The 15633-nt window shown below is 46.9% G+C and overlaps 1 protein-coding gene across 2 annotated transcripts in view; it reads right to left on the bottom strand.

The window, feature by feature from the left end:
• Positions 1-6756, bottom strand: part of CHD2 (chromodomain helicase DNA binding protein 2) — an 84946-nt gene extending 78190 nt beyond the window's left edge. The window contains exon 1 of one of the 2 annotated variants that reach the window (XM_019280805.3): positions 6519-6756. The gene's annotated coding sequence lies outside the window, so the exon portion shown is untranslated. Of the gene's footprint in view, positions 1-6008; positions 6246-6518 lie in introns of those variants that run through there. The other variant, XM_019280806.3, reaches the window with a different exon arrangement.
• Positions 6757-15633: the final 8877 nt, after the last annotated feature.

Below are 15633 nucleotides of genomic sequence, written 5' to 3'. Positions count from 1 at the left end.
GGAGCATAAGTTCATACATGTAGGAGCTAAAGGCAAATGCTTGAATAATTCACAATCATAACATGCACAAAAATGAAACACTGTGACTTTAATAACTGAGTTGTTTTTTTTTCCTTTAACTCTAATTATTAGGCTATTGTGCTCCAGGCTAGCATATCAGGTGCTGATAATGAACATTCAGGCACAGGACTTTTGTTGCACAAACGAAAACTGTTCTGCTCAAAAGATTAATAAAGGATTATCTTCTTGTATATACATATATATATACACACACACACACTGAACAGAATGAAAATTAGAATCAAAATTGGAATGTTGAAGTCTACTCAAGTGTTGCTAATAATATGGAATTAAGGGGAAAACATAACCTAACTAAGAGGTTCCAAAAGGCACATTAATATATGCTAGAAAAGTAATTTTTATATATGGGAACTATTTTATGCTTCATATTATCATTATAATGCACAGTCTTAAGCAAACCAAGGATGTGCATGAATGTCACACAGTAGAGCTCTTCACTACGTGTATTGCTGGTGATCGGTGCACTGCAACCAGGTTATGTTTGAACTGCAGATGGAATGTAACCTTAGCAGAGTAAAATAGGGCAATCAAGAAAATAATGGTCTTGAGGTGGCAAAGAGGCTTTTCTGTAATCAGAAAATTCTCTGAATCACGGTCTCAGAGAAATCTTCACAGGTGACAAGCTTGAAAAGGAACCTTTAGACCAGCGCAAGGAGATCAAAACCTCGCAAATTCAACTGCACGTAACGTGGAGGAATCTTAAATATGACTAATACTCCCTGCAAACCTAGTTGGTATTTGAGTACTGCGGCTGAAAGTTTTCAAGTCTTTTGTGAGCAGCTGAAATAATGATGGCTACTTTCCTGGGAGTCAGCAGCCCCACACCCAAGTGCACTGCACTGCTGCAGCATTCCCAATCCCGTGCCATATTCCAGTAGAGGCTGCGACATTTCCAAGCTACACATTATAGACTGGTCAGCTGGCAATTAGATGCTCATTGTTGGGTTAGCAAGGAATGTGAACGGAGACCCTTTGCACTCATTTTGTAGTTCTTCCTTTAGCAGATGCACTGATTTGTCTCTATAACCTGCAGCTTCCCCCAAAGTGCAGAATCTCTAGAACAGAAATTTGTTGAAACTGCACATCAGATCAAAAGCTCCAGGCCTTTAACAGCAGAATTTCATGAGCTCTGCCTCCTTAAGAAGCCAGGAAAAAAATACAGCTACATGAAAAATAAATGAGCAGCTTTTCCTGACTCTGAAACCAGAAAATAATGACATGAAACCAAAATCAAATGCAGCACTACCAGTTGTATTCCCAAATGCCAGTATTAATTCTCCCTCTTCCAGCTCCCAGAGACTTGTTAAACAAATGAGCCTTATAATGCATTTTGCAAGTGAAAGGTCCCGGAGTGGTAAAAAGTCAACTCCCATACCAAAGGCACTTAACAAAATCCTGCAGCTTGCTCCAGGAGTTCTGCACTGAAGAGGATCACCCTGAGCCCGCTCCTGCCACGATTCCTATTTTCTCCTTTGATCAAAAGAGCAGCTCTGCATCACTAGCAATAGTGTGGGCTTTTAGATCAAAACTAGCATCTCAATACCTGGAAGTCAAGTCAGCTCGTGTAAATCACAAAAGGCTGGTTTTGTGTGTGCACAGACCAGTCAGACCTTTTTTTGTAGCAGGAAAAAATCCTCTATTTAAAACGCACCTGATGTACCCCATTTTCACTGCACACCCGGACTGGATCCGCAGCCACGCTGTCATCCTGGTTATCCTCCCTATGCCCTTGGTGGCATTTTTGGGACCATGTTACACCTCTAAGATTTTTTGTCTCCTGGACAGAGATCCGATTTTGCTTGCACACTGTGATCCCCTCAGGAGAACTCTTCCCCTTTTCCCTGGCTTTCCCCGCTTGTCACTACTATTTGCCCTCAAGTTTAAAACAATTAAAGCCTTTGGACTGAACGAGGGTAAAGGCGGGATGAATAAGCCTCTTGCTTCAAATAAAGGAGAAAAACCTTAAAATCCAAACTACACGAACACAACATGTCTCCTCCCGCTGCATTAATGCCGCCTCACGAAATGGCGCCTGCCTCTGCTGACAGCTGCCTCAAAACGCCCACGGCTCCTCGGGAAAACAGAAATGCAACTTCCCCCCCACCCCCCAGGAAATCTTTTATTTTTCTCTCTTCACATTCAGCCCCTCGGTACCTCCCGAGAGCCCTCCGCAAAGCCTAAACCTGACGGGGAGCGCTCTCCTTCATGGAACAGGCTTTCCCCCTCCGTTTTCAGAGCCCCCCCGGGGCGCGGGGTACGTGGGGCTGCGGGCTCCTGCCCTTGCACACTGTAAATAGATGTGCCGATTCAGCCGCTATCGCCACGATCTTGCCTTTCCAGAATTTTCTCCCTCCGCTTCCCAAATATAAAAGGACTTTTTGTGCTGAACACGGAGCGGGAGCGATGACGGGCTGAGCGCAGGGCGCCATGTGGTATTTGGTTTCTCTACAGTACATGTTTTTATAATGAAGGGGGAAGGGAAGGAAGGGAGCTGCTCCTACCAGCATGCCAATAATCTGTTGCAAAGGGCTGGAGCGCTCAGAGCCAATTAGCTCTCCAATTAACCATTTAACTGCTGAAACAAAGCCAGTCCCGGGCACGGAGTCCGCGGGATTCGAGACAGAAAAGACGGTGTGGACTCCCAGGTCATCGAGTTCGTACAGATTTTTTCACGGATGCATTTTTTCTACACTTTAATAATAAATGCTTTCGATAGACAAACTAGCCACTGAAACTCCCTTAGATCACAGCAAAGGTGGGACAGCTATATCCCGCACGCGTACACCACACAGTTTTAAGAGAAGCTGGATGTGTTTCAGGATCAGTGCCAGCCTGTAGTGGAGCCATAAAAGCCACCCACAGGAGCTGCATTTCTGATACGGATATCAGGTCCCTGCCACTGGAACAGCGAATCCATGCTGTCCATGGATGAGTGGGAAGGGTCAGAGTGCCAAAGAACGGATGTGTCACTACAACAACTCCCAGCAATGCTGCTGTGGGTGGAAAAACACCCTAAGGTGGGACAAGCTCTAGGAAAGCAATGGCAGAGTCTGTCTCCCTCTAAAAGTGACGTCTCCATCATCACTTCCCTACACTAGTCTTGTTTTTTCAACCCCTTAACCACATCAAAACAAGAAAAAAAAAAGTTCTTTTTTATATTCTGCAGTTTAATTTGTCATAAACCTTTAAAGCCTGAGGCAGGCCAGCTCATGGTTTGTTGTGTGCCACTGAACAAGCCAGGGAAGAAGACTCACAGGGCATTCTCAGCCTCGAACTTTTTCTCTGGGGGCAAGTCTGAACATGGCCAGAGAACACAGACAAATTAGTCCTAATGCACAGCAACAGTAACCTGCTCCTGCTTGACCCAGCAGGTCAGTAAACCTATTTTTGTCGTCCTTTTTTATTCCATGACGTGCTGGCGAATATTGGATCAGACTCCCAGGGATGCCAGGAGGACCAGCAGAGTTTGTACAGCTCAATGAAGTGCCCAGTGTGCCAAAAACAGGCTCTGCACCCCAGCTCAGCAGCCCTGGCAAGAAGCAGGCTTTGCTTGGGAGGGGCCATACCAGTGCTGCAGGCCTGCTCCCAGCCCAAGAAAGCTCTGCAGTGCACATGAAAGGCATATTCGAGCTATCACTACCCTCCCTAAAAGATGAAGTCAAATCTCCCCACTCGCCATGGAGAAAGGCCAGTGCCCCTGAACCTTGCGGGTTGCCCTGTCTGAAGGGCTGTACCAAGGCTGACACTGTAACACATCTCACTTTTAAGCTCCGGGAAGGATTCTGACTAAATTGAAGTGTAACTTTACATTCAAATTAAAAACATTGTGGAGCGGGGGGTGGGAAACATATGGGTAAAAAACTAGCAGATTATTTAGGCATGTGAACTGTCAGAGCACAGGCAATACAAGAGCTCTCTTGTTCCTGCTGCCTCCCACAGCTGCATTCACTAAATATATCCAGCGCTGAGAGACGCATTTCTCCACCCCTTCCTCAGCCCAATGGTGTTTGCACAAACACCACCCAGGTCCCTTGGGACAGGCAGTGAGGCAGCAGTGATGCCCTAGTTACGGACAGCATGAAGGACACGAGTGACTGACCATGTCTGCAACCGGGTGAAATTGTTACATCCACATCAGTCCATGCAGCTGATCCATACTTAACTTAAACCCAGGGCAGTTTGTTCTTTGTAAGGATACACCCCATTTGTATGACAAACTCAGTTACTTGAAGTTATTCCCATCAGATGATTTTCAATAGTTTATGGAGAGAAAAAAAACCAAAAAAACAAACAAAAAGCAGAAGAATGGCCACCTCTATTAAAAAAGAATTCACTGGATCCACCTCCTGGCGGATGTGAAGGAGAGCAGTGGTCTTGGGGACTGGCTGTTCCCCAGAGAGTTTTACCCAGTTTTACCTTCCATCAAGTCTCTGTGTTTTGCCTGATCATACATGCATCTTGGGGCAGGGGGAAAAGATATGAGTGAATTTCTGTAGGACTGAGGTGCTCCCCCCATGACCTCCATTCTGCTCCTCGCATTTCTCCCATGCTCACTTTGCATCCTTTACCATCAAGGACACATTCTTTGGCCCGGCACAACAGAGCCTTGGTCCCAAATGCAGCCTTGAGACACTGCTGCAGTCACAGCAACAGAGGGAAGAGCTGCCCCTTCTGATATAGCAAATTCTATAGTGGATCAAATTGTGGCAGAAAAAAAAAGTCATCTTGGTGTCTTTCCTCACTTCCAAGCTGTGAACCAGCAGGGATTTTGACCCTCCTGGTCTCTGCTTCTTCCTTTCCTCACAATTCTCTGTTTCTTCAACACCTCCAGCTCCACTAGCAGCGACGCAAATTTGACAGAATCTGGTCAATTTTTCAAGCTTTCTCATTTTAAGAAGTCAGTGGGAGCAGACTATCTTGCAATCAAACCTCACAGGAGGGAGAATTAAATATGTCATGCATGACCTTAATCCATAGGATTTTGCAGATAGTTCCTCTTGTAATCTCTATACCCAGAGCTTATTATGCATTCAAAACGTATCTGTAGCCCTGGAACATTTTGCAACAAAAGGAACTCAAATTCATTTTGATATAGTTATGCAGTCACACCAGTCACATGCTTGCTATGGAATAAATATAAACACTGGGCTTTTGGGAATAACTGGCAGGCTTGAAGTGTGAAAAAAAAAAACAAAAACAACAACCCAAGAATGAAACCATCTATTACATACGGAAAAAAGATCAGGTTTAGATGTCAAATTGCAGTTGAGGAAAATGACACAATTATGTATGAAAAGTCTTTTATATTTTTTTTTCAAACTACAAAGCATAAAAGAAAGAACTGAAATTCATACTTAAGCATCTCCATAACGTAAGGACTTCATTTTGTAAAGTAGGAATATCGTTTAAGGCATTTAAAATCCTTTGAAAGCAGATAATTCATTCACAAAATGGCCACAGGTCCCTAAAGCTAGAAAAGTTAGAAAACTGTGCTCTGGGTTTTGTGTAATTTTTTTTCTCTGCTTTTCTTGCCTTCCTGAAACAAAATGACCTCTAAGACTGTTCCAACTTTGTCGTTGGAAATTGCCTATTTTAATTAGGGACGTTTCTGTTCAAGACCCACACCCCGCTGCACTGGTTGTGCTGGAAACCAGCTTTGCTCACTGGAGACGACTGGGGGTTCGCCTGCTTTGATCTCCTGAAGTCTTCAGGATCCTATGGATTTTGGAGCACACGTGGGAAGATGTAGTCCCATCTCTGTGCTTTTAAGAAGGGAATACAAAACGTGAAACCCGATGTTAAACCTGAGCCTCAGAGAAGCCACAGGAGCGTGAGTTACCTTCAACAGCACTGCAGTTCTAAAAGCAAACAAAGGCATAAGGGGCTGGGATGGAAGGTTTCATTCCTCAAACGAGGCAGTGACTCACCCACATTCCTAACAGCGCAAACAAGGGAGGCAAACCCTCCTCCTCCTGGCAATTAGAATCCTCCGCGTTTTCCTGTGTGGAGCAAATCCCAAGCAAAGGCGGCTGTGGTGGTGTGTTAGAGCAAGACACAGCACAGAGCAGATGTATTTTGGAAAGGGACCCTCTTTTGCACACCTCTGTGTTTATGTGCCTTCTCGAAAAAATAAAGAGTTCTCAAGTGCTGCTTTTCATTTCTGAAAACACACTGAAAAAGGAAAAGGGCTACTGCTAACAACCAGTTTTCAAAAGCCAAACCCATCTTTCCTTAGATACGTTTTTTTAGTACTAAGAGGCAGCAGTTTACTTTAAAAAACCCAAACAAACAAACAAAAACCAATCCAAAGACAGATAAAACAAGTCCAAAAGTTCACTGAGCAGAGAGCCGAGCAGTGTGTGATGTGGATAAGGTGCTGTTTCTAACCATCAAGTCACCCGTATGGGAAAATTTGACGTAGGGATGTGGAAACTCACCCTCCTAAACGTCTGCTCAGTCGTTCCCATCAGACAAGGCACACTTCGCTGATGGAGGACAAGCATATTCCAGGTGACAGATGGCATGTAGCCAAGCTGCTAAACATGCCCTGCTCCACCCTTCCTGCATGGCTCTCCCGGAGGTGGGGAACGCCGTGCAGGTCCCCAGATGGTCGGGGCATCGACTGAGCTGCCGGGTGGTAGCAACAGAGCCATCAGCAGCAAGGATGAAGAGGAGGTGGTGGAAAGGCTGGGTGTGAGGAAACAGGACCAAAAAGGAGCCCAGAAAACAGAGAACGTTGCTAATTTGCGAGAGAAACTGCAGGAAACCAACATCTCTGAATTGTAAACCTCAGAGAAGTTGTGGTTAGGAGACACACATCAGGGTGACAGAGCTGCAGGGCAGGCTGTGCCTGTGCCCAGGAGAGATGCCTCAAAGCCACGATCCATGTGGAGCTCCCCAAGGAGTGGGGCTGGGTAGGTGGTCCCCTGTGTAGCTCTGTTGGGTGATGTTTATTCATCTGTGCAATGCAGGATGCCAGAATGCCAGCACAAAAATCCCCTCTGGCTGCGTACTCCATGAAGCAGAATTAAGGTTGATGCTCAGTGTGTTCCACTTTATATCAAACTTTTCAATTCTCAGGTTTCCAGTGGTAGCCAGACACCCCAAAATGACATGCTCATTCATTCTTCCTGGGGAACAACTCCTAAGGGTTCCTGGAGCTGCTGCAGATGGGAAGTGGCAGCATTACCTAAGTGGGGGAGACTTGTGGTGTGGGACACTTGTTTGTGTGACAGTTACCAGTGTAGTTTGGCTGCTGGTGCTGGGAGAGACCTTGGCAGCATGGGCTGCTAGCAGGAACACAGAACTCTTGTTAATGACAGTATCAAGCCTCAAACAGATAAAATAAGCTATCCTGGAGCTGAAGCCGTGCTCAAGACGTCGTGGAAATGCCTGTTGCACTAACACTGCTGCCATACTTAAAGCTAAACCCCAGCAAGCAGGGACAGCGCACAGACCTGCTCTTCCTGCTGCTGCAGATTCTGCTGGCGGCATTTGAAATATTTTAGGCATTTCAGACAACTCTCCTGTCTGACTCCAGAGCTTACATAAAAGAAAATAACCTGTTTATCAAGTTGCAGAACAACAGCGATCCGTCTGGCTTATTAGATGGAAAGAACAAGAGAAGGGGAGGATTTCACTAACAGTATTTCTGCTTTGATTAAGTGGCTGTTATGATCAGTGCAACAGCAAACAAACATCACGAGCTCATTACAAGATATTTCCTTGTGCAAAGGAAGAGATGGACTCCACGCATATTATTATTATTATTATTATTACTACTACTACTGAGCATTTTTGGCCGGCTCGTGCTGTTTGTATTGTGCAGTAATGCCGGGCTGCTTGAGAAAAGCAGCATTTGTCCCCAGCTTTAGGCATGAAAACACAACTCAAATCCCTTCTCGGGAACAAAGGTGCTTCCCAGGAGCCTGGCGTGCTGCCGGCATGTCGAGCGCGTAGCCAAGCAACGGCAGCCGGATTGGAGCTTGCGCCTCACCCGTGATGCTCCAGCCTCCACAAACAATTCTTGCCACGTAGACAGGACCGTGCAGGGTAATGGAAAATTACTGCAGGCTTTTTCTTAAAGGGCGAGCACCGCCGCTGGCGGAGAAGGTTGATCCGCATCCCACTTCCCAGCGCGCCCCAGGGTCAGCCTGCGTTTCCTGCGAGGAGGCTGCGGTGCGTCACCGCGCGCCGGGGCATTAATACAATGAAGTATCATTTGCATGCTATTCCAGCCGGCTGCGGGGATCAGGAGTGTTAAGCAGCGAGCTGAGCTGCGAGGGAAGGGGGGAGCGGAGCATCCAGAGCCGAACAGCCCGCGGCTGCCGTTCGCGAGCTGCTCTCGACGCGGCTCAAACACGGCAACCAGTTCGTCCGGGCTGCGGGCTGATGCCAAAATAACTCTGCCCTGCGCTTGGCAGGCGCCGTGTTTTAACAACTGCCTGGCACATTCCTGCCTGCAAGGCTGCAGGAGTTAAAAAAAAATACCTTTAAAGAAAGAGCAAACTTTGGCAGTGGTTAAGCTGCTATCAGCACAACAGCAATTTTTTAAAAATTATGGCCATGTTTACCTCCATTTCTGGTGTCAAAGAGAATTTAGTTATTAAGACAGCATTGTGCTTACCTAGCTTTTAATACCAAGCCAAAAAGCCAGGCAAATAGCTACAGGAGCACCAAACAGCCAATTCGAGTCACTGCACCTCTGAAAATCAGGGATATGCAGACTGGCTGGTTGGGCACGGCAGGATCTGCCGCCGCGGCACACAGGAGCTGCCCAGCAACAGGGCACAGCACTAAACGGTGCTCTTCCCAGTCTTCAAGAGTAGCTCCTGTACTCCTTACAAGTTTCATTTTGTCTCCTACAGGAGCAGACCACACTGCCTGTTCCTTGAGGTACCTGTTGGGAACTGTGTCCAGCCTGCAACAAAAAGAGAAAGGCAGACCTTCTCCTCTTGCTTTTACCTTTCTGGTCACTGCATGCAGCTCCTGGTTGCCCTGGCGTGGTGCAGGGATCACAGATGTTGCATGCCAGACTGGTTCTAGGTCAGCTCCTGCAGCCACCGTGTTTTTGTTCTTCCCTATCTTCATGTATTAACTCGCCTGTTTTTTCTTAGATAAGCACTGGTTAAAGCCTCAACCCAAATCTTTTCATTTTGTTGCAGCCAGCAATGAAAATTAAGCCCCTGCACCAAGTTAGGGGTCTACTTTGTAATAGAAACTTCCTCTCCCTTAAATAGAAACCTTTGTTGTGAAGCTGTTTTCATTGCAAGCTCCACAGGGAAAGTCATTATATTACATAGAGGTTGACCTCATTTTGTAGTCCTCGATATTAAACCTTATAAGGGGGACACATAATTAGAAGCGGTGAGTTCTCAACAAAGATACACAGTACTTGTTGCTGTTTCCTTCTTACCTAAGGATTAATTTAAAATGGTTCGGAAAGAGTAACTTGAAACAGCTTTTAGCAAATAAGTGAACACAAGTAAAATGCAAAGATCTGGTTTCCAAGAAGCCTTTTACAAGCTGTACAGAGAAATGAAATCAAACCCTCCAGCAGCACACAAGGCTTCCTGCAGAGCCTCCCTGGAATAGCTGCAAACGTGCATTCCGGTGAAAGCTAATCTTGGTCTGAGGCTGGGGTTACATAAAGACATCTGGTGGCAGAGAGGACTGGTGGTTAGGCATGGGCCTGCCCATGTGGCAGCCTCTGCTTGGCTGGAGGGAGTTGAGGAAATTTTCTACTGCATTTCCAGGGTTCTGCTCTGAGACAAAGAAAGCAAAAGGGTTTCATCTCAGTCAACACAGACAAGGGAGGGAGTGCAAAGATGCCCCAGCTTTGTTAGCTTTGCTAATGCAACCTAGGTTTCCACACAGTGGACACTGTTGTCACAGGGGAATGGGTAAACACAGCACTGGCCACCACTAAATAAACACATTTTACACAGAAAGGGAGGGCAAGGCAGTGAGCAATGTGCTGCACCGTGCCGGAGCCTTGCTGAGCATAACCCTGTGTTGGGGCTTTTCACTTTAACATGGTTTAAAACATCTCTTCACAGCCTGCTTTTCAAGTAACCCCTACACTTTTCTGAACTACAGAAGTTTGCTTGAAATACACATTTTGAATTCATTTTCCCCGCTCTTGTTATAGCCCCACTGCTCTCCCAGCTCCTGAGCATCCCCTGCGTTCCCAGTGCTCTGAGTCCTGCTGGCAAAGTGTCACCTCCCTGCTGAAACACTCATTATGTATAAAGAACGATTTCTTGTTGAAAGGCCCAGGCTCCCTTAAATTTCCCTTTAGATTCTGTGGTTTGAACGAGCATTTCTGCTTCAGCAACCCTGAGAACTTCCTGATTTTTGCACAGTTCTCCCCACTGCAAACAGCTGACTGCTTTAAACTCAATTTTGGACTTGGTTTCTGGAAAAATCAGACAAATGGTGGTGTTTCCTAGCTGAAGCAATTTCACCTGGTGTTAAACTTCTTTTCTGTAGCCCAGCTCTCCTGGGTCTGTGCCGTGTGGAGCAGGGCGGTTGCTGCCCACACCTGCAATGGGTTTGCTCTGCCCTGTGGTTTGTGGCACAACGTGCATTCGAACGGGAGAAAAGAGAAAGGCAGTTCCTCCAGAGACGTCACCAGAAACTCCCTGAATCCCACAGCTTGGTGGCTTAAAGCGCCCAGCCTTTGTTCCTCCTCCCTGGGAACGGATTTCCACTCCACACAAGCAAAAGGGATCTCAGTCATGAAAAATGTGTGAGGAAGCCAAGAGTGGGACCACAGCAGCCTGGGACAGTCCTGGGTGGGTGGGCTGTGGGGCTGGGAGGACATTTGGTAGCCAGTAGCTCTCCATGACAGAAGGACATGGCATAGATAAGACACCTTTACCCTTGCACCCTACTTGGCCTCCACCCACAGCAAGGCCAGGACTATTCCAGTTTAGCTAGTTTTTCCTCCCTCCTATTTTAGATGTAGAGTGTAATTAAATCACACCCAACAATTCCCACCACACCTCAAGAAATTAACCCCATCCCATGGCAGTGCTGGCTGGGGAAGCCCTGGACAATGTCCTGGGAACACCCATAAAGCTGAGAGAAATTTTGCCACCCATTCAGTGTGTAGAAGGTTGGGCTTTTTGCGTTTATTTTTGGAGCAGTAAGTTATTTTCAAAGAGCCTTTCTGTCAGGCTTAGCCCCGTATGAGCTGCCAAGTGAGCTCCCAGATCTTTGGGCATCATTAGTAGGGCTGCCTTGTGCTGAAGTGGTGTCAGCACTTCCATTACAGCTCCTTTCCCCTGCTCCAGCCCCCTTATAAGTGGGACATAAAAATTCAGTTCTGGCAGAAAGTCTCAAGCCAACAAGGAAAACAGTCACCACTTTAATCTGATCCTTGCTAAACTTAACTGGCTGGGCGGAGAAAGCAGGGATTTAAAATATCTTTTCTCCCTCCCACGCCTAAATCATGAATTTTAAAATCCAGCTGTACTGCACTCATATTACTCATGGGGAACTTTTTTTAGGTTGGGTTTTTTTTCATAATTTATCTGTGGTAAATGGAGAAGTGATCCTCCACCCTCCTCTGCCTCTTCCTCAAGCCAAACAGTTGATTAAAAGTTTCTATTGTCAGTCCTACTAATGAAGGCCACAGTTAATAGTCATTTTAATTGGGCACAAATCCATTGTAGTGTTAAGGGAAGAGACAGATGTCCTTCTCACCACCCGTGGTGACACACAGCCACCCAGGGTGCTGGGGCAGGAATTAATTTAGCTGACAGCTCACCAGGAGCTTCCAGCCAGCTCAGCGCTGGCTGAAACCACCCAACAGCAGAGCAGGGGCACTGCTGGGTTGGGACACAGCAGATGGGGCTGGAGGGAAGCAGGAGTGCTCATGGAACATGTTTTCAATAGCTGGCTTCTTGATCAGCTGCTGCTCAAGGAGGAAGTAGCCCCTTCTCTTGTGGAGATGCTTGCTATCGAGTCACCATGCCGTCAGCCAGACTGATTGATTCATCCAGACTCAAACTCTATTTTTTTCCTTTCTTCTTGACTTTTTAGCTGGATCAGTTCCCTGTGCACAAGAGCTAGCACGCACAGAGTGGAGATAGGGGACTGGGACAGAGGAGGGCAAGATGCCTCCAGCCAGCAGCACCAAGGACCTGGGGAGGTTTGTCTCTCCGAATCCAGCACACAGCACACAGTGTGTGCACCACAAACTCAGCAGGCGAAGAGAAAGAACCCATGCCTTGTCTGCATTGCCTTAATGCCAGGGTGAATAACCATCCCAGGGTACGTTAGAGGAACTGCAGGAAGACAACCTGTAAGAGGGAGCCTACCAACTCTTTCACTCTTACAAAGAAGTTACCCCACTTCTGGTTTCAATATTTACATATTTTCTAAGCATAGCACATATTCCTGTGTTACCCCAGAAAAGGCAAAGCCTGGAAAGAGCTCAGGTTCCAGCCAACAGGAGCTTGTTCTGGTGCGATGACATCGCAGCTCCAGACTGGCTGAGGATGTTTGGGAGATGCAGAAGGTAGAGGTTCTGTGGAGTCAGGTGAGACAGCAGCCAGCTCAGCCCCGCCCAGCCCTGCCATCCTGCTTTCCTATGGGAATGCACTGCTGCACATTCTGGCAGTGCCTCTTACACCACTTTAAACTCCAATGCCACATCCAACCACCCCTGAAAGATGTGTTTTAGAACTGAAGAGAAGTTTCTGTGTGTCTTCTGAAAACTCCTTCTCCCACTTGACCTCCAGACAGCCGGGGTGGGAAGCCTGTGAGCGTGGCCATCTGCCATCCTGCTTGGAGGCAGCTGCCTTTCAGCCCACTCATTAGCGTGCGTGTCATTGCATCACACACTCTGCTTGCTGTGGAGAGGGATTTTTTTTTGCAGTGGAGTCTGGTAATACAGGACACAGATTTACAGGAAATGAGGCTTTACTTCCTGCTCATGGAGAATCACGTGCCAGTTGTCTGGTTAATTCTGGAGGAATATGCTAATGGGTGCACATTCCACTGCAGGACACATATAATGACGAACTAGCACCCCTGAGAACACTTGAAAGGGGAAACTTGTATTTTGGCTGCTGTGCTCCATCTCAAGCCCCCAGCAGGCTGGGTCAAACATCAGTACCCCAGTCTTACCCTGCTGCCAGCATGGCTGTGCTGGTGAATGCCAGCACCACGGTTTCTCCTCTTCCACCCAGGAACTGCAGTTTTCCCTGTGCCACCCGGTGTAGTGCATGGGGCATTTGGCAAAGCTCTGCTAGGACTTGCACCTGGCTAAAATTCCAGCTCCCCAGGGAAGAATGACACATTATCCCAAGTAAACAAAAACCCTTTCATGGAGAAATGAATGTCAATACCAAAGGTGGGTGAGAGATTAAAGTAGTGCTGAGAGGACACTGGGTTTCCCTGGGGACTCTGATTTCACCTCTGATGCTGTGGTATGGCTCAGCACTGGAATTTATTCCTGTTAAATATGTACCTAATGACACCACTGACCTCCTGGGAGAGTTGCCTCAGTTTTCATCGCAGCTGCTCCAGCTTCTGTTAGAACTTCCATTAAAGAACTGGTTCATATGTGGCCCACTGGTCCCATTTCCTTCTTCTAGTTTGGTCTGGGACTGCTCCAGCCCCTAAACCTTTACCTGCTGCTGGCTGGGGAGATTTGCACAGGCAGGTCCACAACTCAGTCCTGTTGTCACTGTGAAATGCTGAGGTCCCCTGTGTGCCTCGTGGAAGTAACTATGAAATACAGAGAGATTAAATCACTCCTGAATTGCCATTTCTCTGGCATGAACTTTGTGTCCAAAGCTGAGAGGTTAATATGAAACAAAACAAACCCTATGGTTTTCCTCATCTGTTTATGAGATTGAAATGTAAGTCATGGCTTTAAGGTATGTATTGTAGGCTTTCTTCTTTAAACATAAATATTCAATCAGTGAATAAACTGTTTCAGGCATGAGCTCATTCCAAAGGCTGTTGCAATTGCGAATTGTTGCAATTTTGAGTTAAGCAGCCATTGGATTGTGCAATTTCCTAGTGTTTGAGAATATCCCAACAGAGAAGAAACAACAGAAAAGGAAAAATGTTGAGCTTTCTTAATCAAATCGATACCAGTAGACTTAAATCCCTCCTGTTCTGAGCCAAGGATAAGGATTTTTTTCAAGGATTTTCTCCTTAAAAAGGAGAATAAAGAAGATCTGCTTGTCTGGCAATGTTTTCTGTCCAGCACCAACCACAGCAGGGCACAAACATCTGGTGTATAGGGAGAGGTCAGCTCTGAAACCCAGCCAAAACCAGCACAGAGTGTGAAAAGAAAATACATCTTTGCCATGTACTGCTTTGTCTACAGCAGTAAATTGGAAATGAGACTTTCCTATTGCCAAGAAAAAAAAAACCCACAAGAAAAATAAAGTAATGAACGGGCTGCTGAAATCTGCCTTATTCAGTGTGTTAACAGCCAGGAGAATTGAACTACAGCAGATATTCAGATTAAATATTCAGGATGAAATTAAGCAAAAAATATGAGAGAAAATACAACGAAGCCACCACAGATCCATTTGGGGATCCTGGAGGACAGAGGTAGGAGAGACCTATTTTGCCACCAAGCAGGAGCAGCGTGGAGTCCTTAAATCTGGGCCCTGCTACATCAAACCCTAATCTACTTTAACACCCCTAAATCAAACTCTAATCCACTCTAACACCCCTAAATGAAACCCTAATCCACCTTAACACCCTGCCAGTTGTGCATGGCACTGCCTTATCAGTGACTGGAGCTAAATCCCACCCACACTCACACCCACTCCCAGCAAAGCACAGCCAAGGGCCCTCATGGAGCACACGGAGTGATAAAAAGGCACCTCTCTGTAGTGTATGGAGAGCAGCCCTGCCAAGAAGGGCTTGGGGGTGCTGGCGGGTGTGAGACTGGACATGAGAGGCTGGACATGACCTAGCCATGTGTGCTGGCAGCCCACAAAGCCAAACATACCCTGGCTCCATCCAAAGGAGTGTGGGCAGCAGGGGAGGGAGGGGATTCTGTCCCTCTCTTCCTCTCTGGTGAAACCCCACCTGCAGATCTGCCTCCAGCTCTGGGGTCCTGAGCACAGGAAGGACATGGAGCTGTTGGGGCAAGTCCAGAGGAGGCCACGGACATGCTCACAGGGCTGAAGTACTTCTGCTCTGGAGACAGGGAGAGCGAAGCGGGGATGTTCATCCTGGAGGAGGCTTCAGGGAGGCTTTAGTACCCCCCTTCCAGTACCTAAAGGGGCTCACAGGAAAGATGGGGACCAACGTTTTAGCAGGGCCTGTCGGGATAGGACAAGGGGGAATGGTTTTAAACTGCAGGAAAGTCGATTTAGATTAGCTATAAGGAAGGGGGTTTATAACGAGGGTGGAGAAACTGGCACAGGTTGCCCAGAGAGGTGGTGGATGCCTCATCCCTGGAAACATTAAAGACCAGGCTGCATGAGGTTTCGAGCAACCTGGTGTAGTGGAAGGTGTCCCAGCTCATTAAAGATTCCTTCCAACCCAAACCATGCGTGATTCTGTGACTCC

This window comes from Corvus cornix, chromosome 10, assembly GCF_000738735.6.
Source record: "Corvus cornix cornix isolate S_Up_H32 chromosome 10, ASM73873v5, whole genome shotgun sequence".
NCBI lineage: Eukaryota > Metazoa > Chordata > Aves > Passeriformes > Corvidae > Corvus > Corvus cornix.
This window is presented reverse-complemented; position numbering and strand designations above follow the sequence as displayed.